Source organism: Cottoperca gobio, chromosome 10, assembly GCF_900634415.1.
Source record: "Cottoperca gobio chromosome 10, fCotGob3.1, whole genome shotgun sequence".
NCBI lineage: Eukaryota > Metazoa > Chordata > Actinopteri > Perciformes > Bovichtidae > Cottoperca > Cottoperca gobio.
The window spans coordinates 1056012-1078133 of record NC_041364.1 but is presented as its reverse complement, the minus strand read 5'-3'; the positions used below and the strand labels follow the sequence as shown (position 1 = coordinate 1078133).

Genomic DNA, 22122 nt, shown 5'->3' with positions numbered 1-22122 from the left:
TATGTTCCGCTCTGCAGAGAGCTGCTTGTTGGGCCAAACTCCACCGAAGAGCGTTAACTTTATCCAAACACACTCGTCCTCTCAGCTCGTGCAGTTCGGCATGTCTCGTGGTGTAATGACGCTCGAGATTATTTTTCATCACAAACTAGACTCACTGGCCTTTAACTTCCACAGAGAAATAATCCTTCGCCCATTTCTCCTGGAACATTCCGCATCCAGCTTTCTCTGTTTTACACTCGCCACGCTGCGTTCACTGTCGTCAGAGTTTCGTTTAATATTGAAGTTTTTTGACATGACGTGACCACGTGATGACACGTTCCGCTCGTGTTGTGTTCAAGGACCCTGACCTAGGCCAGGAAAAACCTGTTTTATACTATTGCTGTCTAGATTGTTTGGGGTTTTTTTTCTTTCGTGGATTTTTTTGCGTGTGTTTATGAATTACCTCGAGGGCCGGTTCCCCACCCCTGACCTACAGTATGTGCAAGCCTAAATTCTGAGGAGATTACTTTGTGAAGTGAATGCCACACGTTTCCGTTTACCTCGCTATCGTTGCAACAAAAGATAAAATAGGCTGGTTAACTTTCTAGAGTTGTAAAATCCTGTCTCTGAGTATTACAAACTGTTGTGCAGTGTTTTGGTATTTGATAAGCTTTTAAACTCTTGGATCTGGCACTAAAACTGGACTTCCTGGTTGATATTTCATGTCTCAGTTGAACTGTAACTGAAGCAACATGGCTGCCTACAAAGGCAGCCCCCCTGTGTTGTTTTAATGTTTTTCTGTCTGAATGCCCCCCCTGTATTGCTAAACCTCTTATGGTAACACAGCATGAAACTTCAACATTGGTTTATTGTAAGAATGAAGGGGATCTTTACTTAACCTTAAATAATTACATTTATACAGATGACAGATGACAGATGAGCTGTGTTGTTGTTGTATGTAGACATGCCACACTGACAACCACGGAGCCAACATGACACAAAGATGATGTATGTGGTTGACATTTTTGCAGAGTAATGTGGAGGCGGCGCCTGCAGTCATCAATCAGGCTATGATCTCTGCAGCGTTCAGCAGGAATATTAATCAAATATTTCTACAAACAAGCAAAGTAATGAACTTTATTCAAACACAGCCTCATTTTAAATGTTGAGTTTGACGACATAAATGTTTCAACAAAACAAAACTTCAACCTAAAGGACAGGTTTTGGTGTCAATGCTTCAAAATCGAAAAAAGGAAGTTCAACAATTATACAGACCGGAGTACAACAAACATAAAAGTGCATTTGTATTGTGCTGGGAGAAACTTCTTAAAGTCGTGTTTTCTAGAAAATATAGAACATTGCTGACTGAGTCACATTCAGTGGAAGTAAAACTAAAACCAAATCGTCATCAGAAAATTACTAATGGAGGTGTTTTTGAAAAGATTAATTAACATCCTTACAGCAGCGAAAAAGTAGAACGATTTGCATTAAACATGTAAAAGACAAACAAATAAACAAATAGGCGTTCAGCGAACAAAAAGCAACAGAGAAAAGGCGACTGATGAAGTGGAATCAAACAACCGGTGACATTTTCAGAGTGAACTCATTCAGCCTGGAGACAAAAGAATCAAAGAGACAAAAGATCCTCCGACGCTGCCAACACGTTCACCTCTGACAGATGCTGCTCATTTGTTGACATTTAATTATCTGCTGATATTTTAATATTTGCATTGATCCAGAATGTCATGCATCCGTCCACCATCTCTCCATCTATCTATTCATCCATGCAGGTTTCATCCATTCTCTAACCAATCATTCTTTTGCCCTTTTCTGCACATCCGTCTACGACTCAATAAATGTATTTATACATCCATTCTCCTGATTGGTCCTTCAACAATCATCATCCATCCATTCCTCCACCAGTGCATGAATCCCACAGCATATTTCCATATCCCATCCAACCATTCTTCTGCTAATTCCTCCAACAATCATCACTCCCTTCTTTTATCCCCCATTCCATCCGCCTCCATGTATATGTCTTGCACCTGTTGGCATCGTATCCTAATATAGCATTTGATTATTTTTCCGGTTTAATCTTTGTACCATCCAGCAGTCAGCACATGCATCTGTCAATTTGTACGTCAACGTTCTTCATCCAAAATGTTATTCATCCATCCACTTTCTTCAACCTTCATCAATCCATCTACCTCAACCTCCATCCATCCAGATATCACTTATTTTGTCATCTATTCATGTATCACTTTGTTCTCTTTCCATTCATCAATCCATCATCTATCTTTGCAGCAATGTCATCAACCAATCCCTCCATCTATCATCTATTGTTCTGCTCATTTTTCCATCCATTAACCAGCTTATCCATCGAGTTCACCTTTTTTATTTTCTGTCATTTTAGTTATCCATCAATCCATCTATTTCTTCATCAATCATCTACCAATATACCTTTACCTACCAATCCCTCTATCCATCAACCAACAGTATACTTGCATCCATTCATTTGCCCTTTAATTCAGCATTTACTTTTCAGTCATTTGGGCTCATATTGCTGCCTCTCTCCATCTATCCACCAGATGTTTGCGTCTGTGATGTGTTTAACAGTTTTCCTTCATCTATGAACCAATATTCAGTTTCTCTGTCCATTCATGCAAACTTTATATAATGAATGTCTAGTTTTAGTCTATCAGTGTTAAAGGCATTACTGGGAAATACTAGAAATATCGTTGTCATTTTCACTGTAAAATAGATAATGTCTTCAACAGTGTGTTTGTCTTAAGCTGGCTAACTAGCTAACTACCAACAGTGGTAACTTGAGTTACTTCCAAGAACCAGTTAGCTAACTACATTATTATGCAGAGTTGCATGACACATGCTTCACCCTCAGTCCTTTACTTGTGTTTGTGGCCATACATTACATATTTATGCAATTTCCATGGTTCTTATTTTAAAACAAATCAAATGCAGCATTGATTAGCTAGCTAGCTACAACTGACTAAACGGACTAGCGGCATGCTAACAGTCGGAACGAGAAGTTTATTTTTGTTTTCTTCTCTGTAAAATCACAGACCCATCATTTAACTATGAATAGTTTACTTGTTTAAACAATTTACTAAGAATAAAATATCTAATAAGAATGTTGAGGTAGTCCTAAGTCACTTTGATCAAGTTAAACTACAGGCCATGCAAGAACAGAAAGCTAAAGAAGTTATTTTATGCAGTTTAAGCAAATTAATCAGTTTAAGTGAGTGATTGATTCTAATAAAGTGAATCCAGAGACTAAAGTATCCAACTGCAACAACAACAGAATCTTGTCACTGAAAATCACAATCAACACTAATGCATGGTAATGGCGCCAATGATGCCACACAAACATACTCCATTTACTCTGGCTACTTTGCTTGGCTTGCATATGAAGCTGCAGACCTCGCCCACTCCTCCCCTCAGGCTGTGTAGGATGGAGGGGGAGGATGAAGGCTATATATCACCAACGAGGCATTCGTCCATTTGTCTTGTGGTTGGATGGCTGAAGGAAGAAAAAGAGGGAAAGGATGGGAGAGGGTGCAGGGGGGGTGTAAAGAGAGAGGGAGGGTAACGAAGAGAAATGAGGACAGAGGAAGGGAGCGGAAAGGGGGGAAGGTAGGAAGGAAGGAGGAAGATGATTGGTAAAAAAACAAGGGGCAAAGATAACAAGAGCTGCAGTAAATGTTAAGAGATAGAAAGAGGAATTAGCAGAGGGAAGGTGGAGGAAGGCAACACATTACATACAAGTGAACGGGGAAAGATGGAAGAGGAAAACTGAAGTTGTGGGTGAAAGAGTGACAGATGGGAGGATTGTGGAGCAAAAGAAAAGAGAGGGAGGTGAGTGAAATGGAAGCAGACAATGACAGCGTGAGAGAGAGGACACAATAGATGGAGAGGAAGTGACAGAGAATGTAGAGCAGGACTGAAGAGGCTGAAGTTGGAGGACATGAAGTACATAATCAAGGTGGAGAGAGACGAAGAGAGAGAAAGGAAGGTGAGAGTAAGAGGGGGAGAATATTATGAGACAGAGATAAAAGGAGAGGAGAATGTGCTTCATCTAAAGAACTCTAAGAAGCCATGTGCTGCCTCTCTTAAAGCTACGATCTGCAAAAATCTGCTTTAGGCTGAAAATATATAAATTCAATTTGAGTCAAATATGAGCAGGTGCACCTTTAAACACTGGAACAATACTTCCAAATGTCAAACATTTCCACGGTTGAAAGACATTAAACTCTCTTGGTCTCAACTGTGTTAGAAAGTTTCTGGTTCCTTCATGAGAAGTCAAAGGTGCACACCTGTGGACACAGAAACTGAAGAAGGAAAGTCAACTACAACTACCAAGGAGCACTTTTGAAGCAAATATCCAATCAAACAGTCAAAATTGAGTTTGTCGGAACCTGATAAAACTCTCAGTAGATATGATATCATTAAAATAAAACTACTAAAAAGAGTTGCGATGGAGAAATACTTCATAACGTTTGATTGCTTTGATTCATGTCCATCAGCTGTCGGACAAAACTAAATCCTAAAAACTGAACGCTGATCATTTTCTCTTTATGCAGGTAAACCACAGGTAACGTTTCTAGAAAATGTTGAGTATTTACTTTGTTCATGAATTCATCTGCCTGAAGGACCAGTTCGTCGTCCTACTAGTGGTGGGAAATAGCCATGCAGCTCATTTCACCTTCATGTGCAGACGCGTCGAGACAGAAGTCTCAGATAGAAGTCTCTAAGGAGGCATCTTCGGTAGGAAATAGTTCCAGTGGAAGGAGAGGAACTGGGAGACTTGTTTGTGGAAAGACTTGTTTCTATTTCACAGTTTGAAAAAGTCCTTATTAATGGTTTGAGCACCAACAATGACAGTCCATTAATCCATGTAATTAAATAATTTGATTGCAGTTCAATACGCTGCCGTTCTGCACACATATATAGAAACATTCACTCAGAGATGTCAGACCACATGATGGACGGCGATGGACTATATTCCTGTTTCACTTTACGGTCTGGTGACTCGCTTGCGGGCATTTTGACAGTTTGATGGCCCCACAGGTGCCATCTAGCTGTAGCCACAAGTTCCCTGCTAACAGCTGCAAAAAGCACCTCCACTCTCCTCTACCCCCCTCCCCCCCCCCCCCCCCCCCCCGCCCCCCAAGGCTAAACATCTGTTCTTAGGCCTCAAGACTTGCAGACAGCTCGGTGCCAGCCGCAGATTGCTTCTGGACGATGGTGGAGTTCAGCTAGTAATGTTCAGCGAAAGGAAAAGTGATGGATGTGTCATAGTTGAAATACCAGTGAAGGTGGTAAAGGTGGTGTTTTTACAGCTCCACTCGTCAGTGTTAAATCAAGACACAATGTTTAAATGGTAAGAGGTGTGTTGCAGACAACCTGTGACTGAGCCTTTAGAAAACCAGTTCCAACCAGTGAGAAGTGTTTTTTTTAATTTTTAAACGAATGTTGAGATTTGCAAAGTTTGTTTTTGCCAAAATGCAAAGGAAAAACAACGAAGCGCTTTGGATAAACGTGTCCATCAACTGGAGTAGAAGCAAGACGATACCCTGAATAAGTAATCACAAGCTGTGCTGCTCAGTGTTTCTTCTTCTTGTTCTTCTTCTGTTTGTAGAGGACACAAGTCCTCAGAGAGACAAACGCTGCATAATGAATGGAGAGCTGAGTGGTTTGTCTTCAGTCGGCCGTCTGCTCCTCTGTGTCGGACAGATCTGGGTCAGAGGGACTTCACAGAGTCACGGCAGACATATTGGGCTTCTGCAGCAGCGGTGAGGTCGCAACACCTTCAATCCAAACAAGTCAGACTCAGAAATTTATGTCAAAGGACAAATATTGATCAAAATGTTTGTCCAACTTTCCTTCATGTATACAGTTTACTTATATAAAGGTATCAGAATGGTACCTACTGTCATTCTTATTCTTATGTCCAGATTTGAGGAACTGAACACTGCTCACGTATCCCGCCACTGCGGAGGGATACAGTAACTTGATGCATTAACAGTAAAAGCACGAGCAGCTCTGTTTAGTTGTGATGCTCATGGACAGGAAGTAAAACTGTTATAGAGAAGATCAAATGTGTGGGGAAAATATGAGACTGCCAAAGTCCACAAAGACCATAAATGTCTGAACCAAACCACATAATAATTCATAAAGTAGAGGTTGTGACATTTTGTGTTTTTGCCTAAATGCACAGAAGAGATAGGAAAGCTGAAAAGCAGCAATCAATGTTGAGGAATAAGATAAGCAGAGACGGACAGCGGTAGCGTTCACTCATGTAAATGTAACAGATTATTGGTGATTATAAATGTTGTTTGTTTCTTCCTTCGGCTATTTTTCTTTCTTTCAGTAAGCGCTCGCTGAGCCTCTCCTTCTCTCCATCAGGGTTAAGAGGGCTGTGGTAAGTGGCCAGCAGCATGCTGGGAGGGTGGGCGGCGAAGCTGTGTGGGTGGAAGGTTTCGCTTCGCCTGCCAACTGCTCGACTACAGTGATGAATGTTGCTGGGAGATGGAGAGCTGCACTGGAAAACACACTGGAAAAACTCAAAGCAGAAAAACAAAAGAGGATGAAGTTGATTATGTTCACTTTCATATATTTCAACATTTTCCCAAATACCTACAGAACAAAAGGCTTTTCTCATCAGCCTCGACTGCACTTTGAGTTTAATGATAATTAGTTAGCAAGCTAGCTAATGGTAGCATTCTCGCTAATGTTAGCATGCTATTACCGCTTCACTGTAAACACTTTTTGTGTCCACCAACAGTCCACAGCCCATATTTGGTGTTTAGCTTTGTTGCGTTTTAGCTTAACAAATGACTTAATTAAGCAATTATCAAAAGTGTTATTGATTTAGTTTAGTCAATCAACCAATCGATTGCTTCATAATTGCTTCAGCGCAATTATTTAGCTTTGTGGAGGGAAATCTGATTTCTTCTTTTAAGCACGTTACAAAAACACACACTTTGACCTTTGACCTTTATTGTTTGATGGAAGCTGCCGCCAGGTCCTCTCTTGTAAATCACTTTCGACATCCACATTGGGTTGGAATAATAATAAGTGTGCACTATTTGTGTTTGAGCATCAGGGTGGAGGGCAGGGGGTTTCTGTGGGTGTGGGGTGGAGGAGGGTATATAATCAAGTTACACTCAATATAGCTCTTCCTTCCACAGCGCTGTGGAGCTCACAGTGGGTCATTTACTGCCCCACACGGACAGGGAGACCACGTGGAAGATCTGATTCTGAAGTATTTTTGTAGTTTGCACAGTTCTTGCACATTTCTGTATTTGTATCAAGACTGTAGTGAGTTCGTTGTACATGCCAGTGGCAGTGAAAGCTCCAATATACACATGGGCATAAGAGTATAACGTTACTCCAATACATGTATTCAGTTCAAATCGGGACTTGCTCTGAATCTGTAACTCCTCCATTGTCCGGTCCATAAATAGCTTCTATCTAACACGGATTCTAATTCCTGACCCGTTTCTGTTTCAGGCCTCGTTCGGTGACACGAGACGCTGCTGTCACACTGCCAACATTGTGCTGAACAGTGAAGCAGGGCCAACATTTGCCCCATTTCCTGTCACTGACTGACAGCGTGAGGAGCTCCGTGATAAAAGCAGTGACAGCCGGGTGTTAAACGGGACATCAGAGGCCGCGCGACAGTGGCAGCGCGCCAAACACGCGTAATGCCCCAAATACACGGCCATTTATGTTCCTGCGCGACACACAAGGAAGCCACAGCGCCAAAGTGCAGACCATTAAAAGTGTAAATGTAAAACTCAGCAGGAACTGTCTCTTTGGTTCCTTCTGAATATATTGGAGGTATTTAGTTGGAATTAAGAGACTTGGCTCTGCTTCAAGGTGGCTGCCGTGTGGACCAGCCACAAGTTATTTAACTTAGCGCTGGAACATGCTGTGCACTTAATTAGCTGGGGATTCCGGAATGGCGGGATTCATTACATGGCCGATTGAACAATAAATCTGTGTTTTCTGAGGGGTGACATGAGGGGCTCAGTGAAGCCGAGGTCGAAGCGCAGAGACCGAGGAGACCTGGAAACACAAAGTTATAATGGGTTTCTAAATTTCGAGGCCGAACCTCAGCAGTCTGGAGTCCAACACATTTACTGATCACATAAACATCTACCGTTGTTTTCTGTGCTGTCTGGAAGTGAATGAGCCTGAAGTGTTTGTAAACCAACAGACAACGTTGTGAAGGTGTCTGAAACGTGCCGTCTTTCTAATGGACAGAAGGGAGTAGAGTGTATAGAAGTCTATGAGAAAATGTTTCTACTTCTCTCTTGATTTATTACCTCAGTAAACATTTTCTCAATCTGTACTTTCAAGTCTTCTTCAACACATGATGTTCCTTTAGTAAACGATGGTCCATGTAGAGTGAAACAGACGGTAAAGCAGCGTCTGCTTTAAGGCGCGGTTGACATGGTGTCACTGCCACGGCGCTGCCCGGTTTGGTGTTGTCTGTGTTTTCTTCTTATAACTTTAAACCTTTCAAAGTGTGTTTTAAGTTAATCTTGTTTATTGTTCTGTCACTATTACTACTTACTTCTACTATAGACATACCACTGAGACATACTACTTACTACTACTACTTGTGGCAACGACTAAAACAACAAACTCAACGCTTCAAACCAATGGGTGATGTCACAAAGACACAACCGCTCGTCACTGTAGTTTTTAACAAATGGAAATACAAGAGGCATTTGTTCGGGACTATTTTCAGCGCTCTCAGTATTTGGGGCAGCAGGACGGTGTGTGTGGAGTTCATGGTACCCAACAGTGAGGCTCACTCATGACTGTTCAATAGTTTTTGGAGAACAATGGCGCTCTATGGCACAGATAAAGAAGATGCATCAGGCCTTGATACACACAATACTTGTGTTGGCAGAGAAACATGGAGAATGTCAGCAGTAAGGAGTAATCCTGAGCTGCTGTACACTGTCTCCCCTCACAGCAACAAGACATCAAGCTGAACTTCACAGCCTTCAACACAAAGCAGTGAAACACTGAAACAAACAGCCTCCTCTGTGTCTTCCTCTGCATCTCCCTCCCTGCTGCTGCGCAAGCTGCTTTCCCTCCCAAGTCAGCCAGAACGTCAGTGATTGGCAAGCGCCAACGCGGTGATCCACGTCAACAGGTGCCAAAGGGTCGTTACCTCGGCAACAGTGGCACTTCGCATCAGCTATAGGACGGTGTTAAAGAGAAGACGAGGCCGACAATACGCCGGAGTTTAGCTGAGTTTAAGAAACACTGAATAATCAATGAGGGACGTAAAGTAAAGTACGTGTTACTAATACTGCAGTAGTATTACTACTAATACTACTGCTATGGTACTACTAATTCTGCTGCAATATTACTATTAATACTACTGCAGTATTACTACTAATACTACTGCAGTATAACTACTAATACTGCTGCTCTGGTATTACTGCTGCAGCATTAATACTAATACCACTGATATGGTACTACTAATACTGCTTCAGTATTACTATTAATACTACTGCTATGGTACTACTAATACTACTGCAGTATTACTACTAATACTACTGCTATGGTACTACTAATACTACTGCAGTATAACTACTAATACTACTGCTATGGTACGACTAATACTACTACAGTATTACTACTAATACTGCTGCAGTATTACTACTAATACCACTGATATGGTACTACTAATACTGCAGTAGTATTACTACTAATACTACTGCTATGGTACTACTAATACTGCTGCAATATTACTATTACTACTACTGCAGTATTACTACTAATACTACTGCAGTATAACTACTAATACTGCTGCTCTGGTATTACTGCTGCAGTATTAATACTAATACCACTGATATGGTACTACTAATACTGCAGTAGTATTACTACTAATACTACTGCTATGGTACTACTAATACTGCTGCAATATTACTACTAATACTACTGCAGTATTAGTACTAATACTACTGCAGTATAACTACTAATATTACTGCAGTATAACTACTAATACTGCTGCTCTGGTACTATTAATACTGCAGCAGTATTACTACTAATACTACTGCTATGGTACTACTAATACTGCTGCAGTATTACTACTAATACTACTGCTGTGGTACTACTAATACTACTGCTATGGTACTACTAATACTACTGCTATGGTACTATTAATACTGCCGCAGTATTACTACTAATACTACTGCTTTGGTACTACTAATACTACTGCTATGGTACTATTATTACTGCCGCAGTATTACTACTAATACTGCTGCAGTATTACTACTAATACTACTGCTATGGTACTACTAATACTGCTGCAGTATTACTACTAATACTACTGCTATGGTACTACTAATACTACTGCTATGGTACTATTAATACTGCTGCAGTATTACTACTAATACTGCTGCAGTATTACTACTAATACTACTGCTATGGTACTACTAATACTGCTGCAGTATTACTACTAATACTACTGCTATGGTACTACTAATACTACTGCTATGGTACTATTAATACTGCTGCAGTATTACTACTAATACTGCTGCAGTATTACTACTAATACTACTGCAGTATTACTACTAATACTACTGCAGTATAACTACTAATACTACTGCAGTATAACTACTAATACTACTGCAGTATAACTACTAATATTGCTGCTCTGGTATTACTACAGTAGTATTCTCTAAGAATCTCTAAGAGAAGGAAACCCCGATCTCAGAGATATGATTTAGTCAGAGTAAGATACCCATATTAATGGAAGGCAGGTTTTATTACTTACTAATCTATCTTAGTAGAAAACATGTATTCTTTTCGTCTTCTCTGCCTCCTCTGTTCTCTGGGGATAGATAGTTAACGTAAGATATTTTCTTGACTTGCATCCCAACACAATGCAGTGAATATGTCTCGCACTTTTATTGTGAAAGGGAGGATTGTGAAGTGTAAAGGTACCAACATAAACACAGGGTGACATTATTCTACAGACTTTACAAAGTGCAATCAACCTTTACTTCATAATGATACGTTTAAGCAAAGATGTTGTATATTAACACTTTAATATAGTATTTTTAAACATTACTACCTATTATTCTGCAGAAAAAGAACACGTATACTTTGTTTTAGCATAAGTAAGGTCATGATGGGATGCTTCAGACAACAAGACAGAAAGTTACTTCACTCCTATTTGATGAAAACAGTAAATATTTGGCTTATTGAGAGTTTACAACATAATAAGTAGATCCAGAATCCTACAAGGAGAGAAAAACATCAAGTTTAAAAAGATGTTTTAAGCAACATGTTGATGCTTTACATCCGTACATGTTTTAGATTTCCATGTCTCTCTGGAATAGAAGAAGAATTGGAAAAGAGACAGAAGTGTTTAGGTATTTCTTCATCCATTTATAAACATTTAGAACACAGGATTGGAATCTCTGCCAGATTCTCAAAGAAGTGCTGTAATCAAAGTATGAATTAAACACTATGGCTCCGCGTTTTAAAACAAATTTGTATTAAAAACTGTGAAAAAAGAAGAAGATTGAGGCGTAATGTTGTGTTTACATTCAGCAGGAAGTGAAGAGGTCAGAGTGAAGTCCTGTGATACTGACCTCTCGCTCACTAAAGTCCATTAAACGTCTAAGTGGTCATTAAAAAGCAATAACTGTCAGAATGTTTTATTATGACCCATCTAATGGGAAACCAAAGTGAAATCTATCCCAGGTGCGAGACACATAATGAGTCGGAGAGGCGTCGGTGACTCAGACGGTTTTTATGATGAGTCATCAATTCAGAGCTGATCAGTGAACTTTAGTGTGTGTGTGTGTGTGTGTGTGTGTGTGTGTGTGTGTGTGTGTGTGTGTGTGTGTGTGTGTGTGTGTGTGTGTGTGCTTTGATAATGAACACATTTAGTTTCATCCTCACATTGAACTTGCATTTACAATGTTCTACACAAGTGGTTCCCAACCTTTCTGGGCATGAGATAAGTAATATAAATGTCTTCTGAATTGTGCAGCGGGGAAGCTTTTCTCTGTTATATGTTATTGTAGATTTAATATCTTTGGGGTTCTGGAGACGTCACGTTGGGCTCAGGAGATTTCAGCGTTCACTACGATTGCTGACGAAAACAACCTAAATATTAACAGTTTAAAATAAGAATATCCACTTATATATAATTAATAGTGTTACACATTTGGAACATACTTTGGGAATGGATGAAGGGTACGTGAGTTCATCTGACACGGTTGTCGGGGAACCTCAGACCAAAACGTTTGGGAGCTAATGTTTTAGACATTAAATAAATACAAAAACAGAATAATCACAAGTTATACCTTCAACATTGAAAATAACCCAAAGAGATTTAATATGCTGACATGAAATGTAGAACAAAAAGCAAATAATAAAATGTTTAAGCTGCAATGTGACGTAGCAATAATTCAATGTTATATTTAATGATCATAATGATGTAATTGTGCTGCACATTGTTGTCGTCCAATTTATTGAACTCAAGCGAACTGTAATTAAAAACAAGACAAAAAATGATATTGGCATCTCATGTGATGCATAACAGTGGAATACAGTTCCTTCATTTTCACTTTTTAATGTATCTGATATATATATATTATATATTTAATATATATAATATATATATTATATATATTTATATATATTATAGAATATATATATATATATATATATATATATATATTTTATGATATATATATTTAATAATACATTTAATATATATAACTATATATATTATATATTATATATATTTATATATATTATATAATATATATATATATATATTATACCAACAGTTGTTATTATTATTTTCTTTCTTTCTTTCTTTTTAAATGTAATTGTTATAAATGGTAGTTCACTTTTGCTGTGCACAATTGCATAACTCAACATGTGTCAGCAATGACACAAGGCTGTAAAAAATGTAATTTGTTCTGTTCATGTAACTCAAACAGAATTCTGTATTTTCTCTCTAACTCTTGACTGACAGTATAATAAAAGATAACATGTGTAAACTGAATTTAAGCTTTGTTGTAGTTTAAAAATATGTACTAATTTTCCCACAAGACTCTTTCTCCCATGATGCTTTGCATTTCCTGAGTGACTCCCCTCAACCTGTCCTGATGTTATGATTGCTGGATAATGGATGAGATTTTAAAAATTGTATATTGTCATGCGCAGACTACGAGACTGAAAGCCGATAAATAAATGAAACAGTAAATCTGTTCTCACACGTGGACATATCTTGTGTTTCCAGAGTCTTTGAGTAAGTCTATGTGTGACTGAGGGTGCAGCGAGGGGTCTCGCTGCATGGAGACTGTGAGATTAGTTCTAAATTAAGCAGCCTAATTAAAGGTATTTGAGTGCACATTCGGTGTAAATAATGAATCGTTTCTGAATTCCTTCTGACGTGTAGTCGCTCCTGTGGTGTGGCTCCTGCAGCGTGAACCCATGACGAAAAACTCTTCACCCACACACACATACGCAGTTTGATTATCAGCGTGCAAATGTTCAACTTCAGAGCATCAGGGATGTGTTTCTGGTTTGCACCACAAGTTACTACCTGGGGATAAACTTTAGTTCCTCTGATGGTCGTCAGATGTTGATTCCAAGGAAACTGTCGGGGTCTTAAGAATGAATGTAGCTTTTCTCATGTCAAGGATATCTTTCTGTGCAGCTGTCACTCAAACCTCTCACTGCACACAAGCACAAAGAGAGAGATCCAGCGATGCTCGAGCTTTATTCATCTGTTGAGCGCTGCCCCAATTTCTATTGAGAAGAGAGAAGCGATGCAGTGCCGATAATGGAAACTCTTTCTTTTCCTCACGCTCGCAGTGAGCCTGAAGTCAATGCAGCGAGAGGAGCAGATAATGCTCGTCATCTGCTTTGCTTGCTCATACATTGCAGTGTGATTAGTTATAAAGGCACATGTGCTGTTTATTGTGTTGTCATGACAAATAGGGGCTTCAAACAAACTGCAGTTATACAAAAGCAAAAGGCTGCGACGAAAGGGCTTCAGATTTCACCGACACGTGGACAGGAAGTGAGCTTTACAGTCAATAATGTTTCACTGCTAACGTAGCTCCTGCTCTCCTACTCTCAGCTGAGCAGCTGCTTCTGAGCCACAAGTCACAGGAATCCTTGTTTACAGAAGGTTTAAAGTTAACACATGCAGAGCTACAGGGAGGGGGGGAATGCAAAAAGTGAATAGATCTCAGCAGCTGTAGACAATCACTGACTGAGAGCTCGTGCATACGTTAGTGCAAACCTTTGCTATGCTTCAAGAAACCCATATTGACATCAATATATATATATAAGTGTCATCAACAGCTAAGGACTGCGTATGATTCAGGAAGTTAATCCTGCAGGAGACATACAGACATACAGTGATATATAGTTCAGTGTTTTATCATATTAAAGTGAATATCTTTGGGCTTTGACTACACAAGACATTTAAACATCCCATTAGAGAAGCTGACATGTTACAGACCAAAGGATGGATGGACTTGTAGTATTTATTATATGTGGATGTTCTTTACTTCCTCTTGTTGTTGCACTGTCCCTTTGCGGCTGTGACGATGCAAACGTCCCTGTTGTGGGACTAATAACGGATTATCTCATCTTATCTTGACGTTCATTCACTGTGATAGAAAATGGGAGTGTGGTGAGCAGAGGGTGAGCGAGATGAGCATCTCTGGAAAGGAGAAGGCTGCTGAATCTTTCTTCAATTTCCTTAAGGTTGGACGTGCACACGTGCATCACACAAACAATGTTTCTGCACCAAAAACTGATTTGCAGATATCTTGGAAACGACTGTAAAAACAACATCCTGCATTAAAGACACAGGAAGCTCTTAAATGTACTTTAGTGTTTGCTGCACATTTTCAGATGACTGATTTTCTGTTTCATGGAAGCTCTCATGCTCTCCAGGATATAGTTACTGTAATGGTTACTTCTCTCTGGTTACTGTCCCCATAGGAAGGCTGGATTACTGACTATTGTTTGCTTATGAGGAGTAAATGTGGTTAGATAAGAACTCAGATGTGCTTAATATAGACGGGGGGGATCCGTCGGTGCTCTTGAGTCGTATAACTTTAATAACTTAAAATGTGATTTTTAGAATATTAGTGCAAGCTTTCCACTCGCAGTTCAAGTCTTATTTAATGCCATACATGTTGATTCTGAAGTGTGGAGCTCTTTAATCTCTCTGGTGTATTAAAGGAGCACTCCACAGATTCAGAGGGTTTGAACCCAGTTGGTTGTGTTCGCCTGCGAGCAGCTAACGCTCCGTAAACAACTCTTTTAGATTCTCAAGAATAAGATCAGAACTGACAGAAGGGCAGGACTCTACAAATGTGTCTGCTGCTTCAGCACCAAGGACAGCACCATGAGTTCAGAGAGGAACATGTGTGTCTCCATCCAGGGAGGTCAGGGATACGCCATCCAGCTCCACGTACTAAAGTGGAAGGTTAAGAATAAAAAGCTTTTGTAAACATGGACCCATATGTCCTCAGTCATATGAAGGATCAATGTTTGTGTAACATATTTAACTACACCCCCCCTCTGCCCTCTGACATGACGCTGAACACATCTCTCTACAGGCAGAAGAGATGTTCACCAAACTCAAAACACAAAGCTTCTTATTTCAGAGGGGTTTTCCTTTAAATGTGCAGCAAAGCTGTTTTATAGGTTACTATGGTTCAGGCTCTCTGTGATTGGCTGCAGGAAGATCTCACACCCATTCACACACCACCTCCCAAACACTGACTGCACAGAGACACACACCTTTCATTTCAAACACTCTTTTCTTCATGCACTCACACACACACACACACACACACACACACCGTCCTCCACTATGACAGACAGCCCCTCTCCCCATAAACGCACGCTCACAGCTGCCGGTGCATTACACCAAGCTAATCAATGCACTGGCAGCTATAAATAATTCAGGCTTCTCCACCATCCATAACCAGCCGAGAAGCTGCTGCTGCTCGGTGCTGCTCGGTGCTGCTGCTCGGTGCTGCTCGGTGCTGCTGCTCGGTGCTGCTCGGTGCTGGAGACGGCAGTGCGGAGGACCGGAGCCGGCCTCCTCACTCAGCAGCAGCGCGGGAACTGCCTCATCCTCATTAATGATCATCAGTGAGAAGCCCTCCACTGCAGCCTCCTCCTCACTGTCTCATTATTCGCACCTACACGCGAGACATGGCGGTGAAAGAGGCTAGAAGATCCGCCTTCACCTGGAGGAAAAGATAACACCGAGCAGCAGCAGGATCCGCATGTTGCATGGAAGCATCCAGCCAGGTGAGGCTGACAGATACCTGCAGCCTGCTGACCGTCTGTCGCGTTTATATCTGCACAAACACTCACACACACACACACACTGACACACACTAGCAGTGCACGCCTAAAACCTGTGCGCACCCTCTCACTCACATCTCCATCTTCACAGCGCTAAAATCCTCCGAGCTGCTGCAACACACATTCAAGAACATCTCCTCAGAGAAACAAACACAAAGCACAAAGCAATGACCGAGCTTCCCCGCCGCACCTTCCCAGCATGCTTTCTGTCAGATGTTGGCGCACGGTGCGTGTGTGCGTGTGTGTGTACTAACCTGATGCGTCTGAAGCGACTGAGGCGGCGAAAGGGATCCCGACCAGTCTGCAGCCAAACCTCCGTGTGATGCCGGTACTATATCCTCTCTCTCTGTCTCCCCCCCCCCCCCCCCCCCCCCCCCCCTCTCTCTCTCTCTCTCTCTCTCTCTCACATCACCACCCCCTCCTGCGCACTTTTACCTGACGGCCTCCACGCTGTTCCTCCAAGACAGTAGAGAGAGCTGCCAGAACCAGTGATGCTGTAAAACGCTTTTAAGTAAACATTAAGAACAGACTTTTACATGTATTGCACACAAAAATATGATTGACGCTTGTTATTAAATACAGAAGATGAATAAAGCATGGATGCGTGTCTACTTTAAAAGTAAATAAAGGTGAATGTTCATCCTAATAGAATAAAACATTCCTGTGTGTGCAGATTAAACACAGAAGATACAGTTAGTTAATCAGTGAGATTACTGAACACAGAGTGTGTCTTCCTCTCTGATGAGCATACCGTATGTCCCCAACTTTTGAACTGTTCCTTTAATTAGATAAACATCAGCAGGGAGTCCAGCATCCAAAGGAAACCACATATCTTGTAGTATCGTACTAATTAGGTCCAGTGCTCTCCTAATTATAAACAACAATGTGGATCAAGTGGAAGATCCACAGGAGCTGAAGCTGTTTTTATTTTGTCTCAACATATATAATGTTAAGTTACAACAATGTGTTCAGATTACACTGATTATGAGACATTTAGTGAAGCAGGAGTGGCAGATGGCTGCAGCTCTTTATAAATAAAAATAACGCTGCTGGTGGTGCGTTCAGGTGTCATCGGCTGTCCGAGCAGCTGGACGTCCGACTGTTCCTGCTGGAGGCTGCTGATGTGAGGCCTGGTGTAACACTAATGCACTCATTGTTAAAGTGTCATTACCAGCCTCATTTATCACTATGCAAACACACACACACACACACACACACACACACACACACACACACACACACACACACACACACACACTGAGCAAACAGACAGGACAGGTGCTGCCTGTTGCTCAGCCTCATGTCACGCCAACATCATGCTGATTTAAAGCAAACAGCCTCATGTTCTGCTCCACAGTGAAATACACCAAAAGCCACAAGTGGAGTAACATGACTTTTAAGATAAGAGCAATACAACAGATGTATATTGATTTAGATGTGGTTCTGCTGCTGTGATCTATATGCTATACTAATTGTGAGTATGTAATGTGCTTGGACGTGTACTGTAACATTAAATATAAACATAAAATGGAGGAACTGAAATACTAGAATGAATTGCTGTTAGTGGTGAAACAGCCTCAGGAACATCTTCTTAATATATATGCATCATAACACTTCAATACTCCTGAGAGTCAGGTCTTGTGTTTGTGACTGGTTTTGCGTTGGAGCTAATTAATGGGATTTCTACAAAGACACTTAAGGGCTCTGTTTGCCCTATTTGGCTGAAAGACTGAATGTTTGCATGTAATAAAACAGAACACACAGAGCCCAGTGTGCAGAAGCTTTACATGCACATATGAGCTCATTCAGGTACAAAGCAGGACCTCAAGTTGGTTCCAATTCAGCCAAAGCTAAAGGTTCAAGGTCGGTTATCCAGTCTACTGCAACACGTTCGAAAGAACGACAAAATATATCCAGAAAATAAAGAACACATCATCACATATGACACAAAAAGAACAATAAAGTGTTTTAGATGAGTCATTCCTTTAATAGCCAAAGAAAGAAACTCAAAATACGAGGACTATATCCTCAAATGTCGGGTGTTAGGATACATGGACTTGTGTTGTCCCGGGGTCAGCAGCCATTCTTGCCCTCTGAGGACACAAATCTTTGTTACGGCGCTCACGTCAGCGTTCTCGCCTCGCCACAGAATCCATCCTGTGGGGTCGGGGAGAGGCCACTTCCACTTGTGAAATATGCAGGCAGGTCTGATTGTTGGCGGGATTAAAAGGCTCAATGTTGCCGTGTGAGATCAGAGTAAATGTGATGATGACGCTGCTGATGGCCTTCAGATCGTCTGGCTGTGGCCGAGCTGCTGCTGCAACACTTACTCAGTTAGTGCTTTACAAAGTCGTCTTAAGAGATTTCTCACTATCTCACATTGTCTGCATATCGAAAAGTTAATAATATATTACATTATCATCACTGCTGCGGTGCTTAGAGTCCACATTTTTATGATTCAAGCGTTTTCAATGATCTGAATTCAACTCGTTTAAAGTATTTGAAACCTTCACTGTTTGTGGTGCGTTTCATTCTCACTATTCAGGAGTGTGTGTCCTTCACACCTCGTGGAATAAACACACGTGGCATTACAGACACAAACAAGGGCCATGAATGCATCGTGAAATGTTAATGAACTGTTATTTACCTTCGACTTAGTTTAACAGCTCTCAAATTCACAATGTGTGTTCTTATTTATACACTTAACTTTACACAATTAACTGAATTGAATGAAACAGCTTGTTAGATAAATCCACAGGAAGAAAAACGAAAAACAAAACATTGTATGTTTTACCCTTCAAATCCCGTTGATCTTGCTTTCCAACAAATCCACTGCAGAGACGGGCAGATCTACGGCCTGGAGGAGTCTAAGACACAATATCAGGCTGAAAGGGTGGAGGTTACGGACAAAATAAGACATCTGGAGGAGTACAAACACAATCATTTCCAAAAGGTTTTCACAACCATCTATGAGCGTGACTCAGAAATCTCCAACTCCAGGAGAAGATGGAAGCCGCCGAGCACCGCAGCAAGCAGGAGTTCAATGACATGGTCGCAAGGTACGAGGCTGAGAAAGAAAAGGTCTCAGACGACAGTCGAGAGCCAGAGGAGAGAATACCAGCAGAAGGTGAACCAGATGGAGGAGCAGATCCAGCGGGACACTGATTTCCTGGATCTCAGCAGAAGGAAGGATGGTCTCTCTCAAACTCACGGAGACCACAAACCAGCTGCAGAGCAAAGGAGCTGAACTCCTCCAGAGCGAGACAGCCTGGCAGGCCAGATACAACGCTCTGGAGTTCACAAAGGAGCCGGCTGAGGAACACCAGAGCTGAGAGACGAAAGTCAAACAGTTGGAGGATGACAAGAAGGAACTGGAGGACAGGCATCTCTGCCCAACGTCGGCGTGAAGAGCCGGCACTGTTCCCGCCGGCCAACAGAAACACCCACTGAGTGTGTTACAGGTTTCTGACTCTACAAGTTTAGCATCTATACCAGTGGTTCTCAACCTTTTTTGGGCCAGCGCCCCCCTATCCATTATCCAGGTCCCTTACCCCCCCCCCCCCCCCCCCATCAAATAAAATGTAGGCTTCCTGTTTGTCTCCCCTGAATTCTAATGTTGATTATTATGCTGTTTGTATTATTCTAATTATTATTCTTAGTATTTATAATTTATATTACATATTGATTATATTAATTTAGTATTTCAATTCTTATAATATGTTTCTTATTATTAGGCTGCTATGTTATGTTTATTTTGCCTCTCGAGTCAATTTGTTTGCTCATTAGTGGCAGCTTGCTTTGGGTGGAACTGTTATGAGGTTTTGCCTTTTGAGTATGTTTTTGAGTTGTCGTGTTTTTTTATATCACAAAGTTTAAGGTAGAAATCAGCCTCACAATACAGGCAGTATGCCCGTGTATCATCTCCAATAAATGGCTTTAACCAGCCTTTGAATTGAGGTTTAATTCCACTTTCTGTATTTTTGAGTATACAGTTTAGACATGGCGCGATTCATTTGTAGTCTGGCCGCGGGAGAGTGCGGGTCTCCTCTCTGCTCTGACTGCTGCGCGAGGCTGCGGTGACACTGACTGCCTGTGAGAGCTTTGGGACGGCGGAGGGTTCACGGCAGCACGCGCTGCTCGGTGAGGACAGTAACTGCAGAACGATACGTGCTTCACGTCAGAGTCTCCAAAACACCAGTAAGTCTCCAAAAGTCTCCAAAAGTCTCTAAAAGTCTCCAAAAGTCTCCAAAAGTCTCTAAACGTCTCTAAAAGTCTCCAATAACACCAGAAAAAGTTGCTAGATTTGTCTCTAGTAGCTTTTGACAAAAAACGTCGCCAAAATGGTTTGGAAAGTCGCTGGATTTAACGAGAAAGTCGTCAAATTGGCAACACTGAATGCATCGGTAAGAAGATTCAAACTTTAATCTGTGCCATAGACTGCAGCCAATCAGAGACGGGTCAGACATGCAAACTGTAACCGGTGTTAAACACAGCAGCCTCGGAAATGTGAAACAATTTTGCACTCTCGATAAATGAGCACAAAGGAACAAGTCTGAGGCGCTGCCCCCCCCCAACAGAACCCCGTGTTTTATTTTATATAAATATATAGCGCCAAATGTGCTTTTTTATTAAATAAACCAAACGCTTATGTTATTTATCTAATGTATGTGCACATTTCCATGTTGACGGCGTTGCTTTGCGCATTCACATTCTCTCTGCTTCGCAAACAAACGAGAGGAAACGAGAGGAGAGAACTACAAAGTGCAAAATAGTCAAAAATCCAACACATTAATTATAAATGGAGCGACGTCGACCCCAACGTTCAGAAACTCAGGAGAAAATATCCGCGTTTTTTAAACACACAGCCTGAATCGGCAGCAGTGATGTTGGTGTTAGCTCTGCAGGTGTTAGCTCTGCAGGTGTTAGCTCTGCTGGTGTTAGCTCTGCAGGTGTTAGCTCTGCAGGTGTTAGCTCTGCAGGTGTTAGCTCTGCTGGTGTTAGCTCTGCAGGTGTTAGCTCTGCAGGTGTTAGCTGTGCAGGTGTTAGCTCTGCAGGTGTTAGCTCTGCAGGTGTTAGCTCTGCTGGTGTTAGCTCTGCAGGTGTTAGCTCTGCAGGTGTTAGCTCTGCAGGTGTTAGCTCTGCTGGTGTTAGCTCTGCAGGTGTTAGCTCTGCAGGTGTTAGCTGTGCAGGTGTTAGCTCTGCAGGTGTTAGCTCTGCAGGTGTTAGCTGTGCAGGTGTTAGCTCTGCAGGTGTTAGCTCTGCTGATGTTAGCTCTGCAGGTGTTATCTCTGCTGGTGTTAGCTCAGAGTGCAGCTGCGTCTGCTGCTGGTCCAAGTCCCGACCAGAGTGTTAGTGTTTTAACATTAATTCAGATTAGTTTTATTCATGGTGTATCTTTGGAATAACATTAATGCTTTCGAACAGTGGTGGCTGAGGGGGACTCAGCTTGTTTTTGTTTTTCAAGCAGCACTTTATCGCTCAGCAAAACAATTAGTCGGCGGTTATATTCTATATCTGACTAGATTTAGATATTTTTTTTTGGAGTTGATTTTTTGCGTGTGTTTATGAATTACCTCGCGGGCCGTACACACAAACGCCCCCCAAAGACACGTGAATGCCCCCCTTTCTAAAATATTGCTTCCAGCGCTGCCGCCCCCGTTGAGAACCCCTGGTCTATACGTTACGGTGAAGTTATGAATCTGTTATGTCAATTTGTTTTTCTTTCCT

The 22122-nt window shown here is 41.4% G+C and overlaps 1 protein-coding gene across 1 annotated transcript in view; it reads right to left on the bottom strand.

Annotated features, from left to right (window-relative positions):
• Window positions 1–16758, bottom strand: part of cplx2b (complexin 2b) — a 42457-nt gene extending 25699 nt beyond the window's left edge. The window contains exon 1 of the mRNA XM_029441937.1: window positions 16650–16758. The gene's annotated coding sequence lies outside the window, so the exon portion shown is untranslated. The remainder of the gene's footprint in view (window positions 1–16649) is intronic.
• Window positions 16759–22122: the final 5364 nt, after the last annotated feature.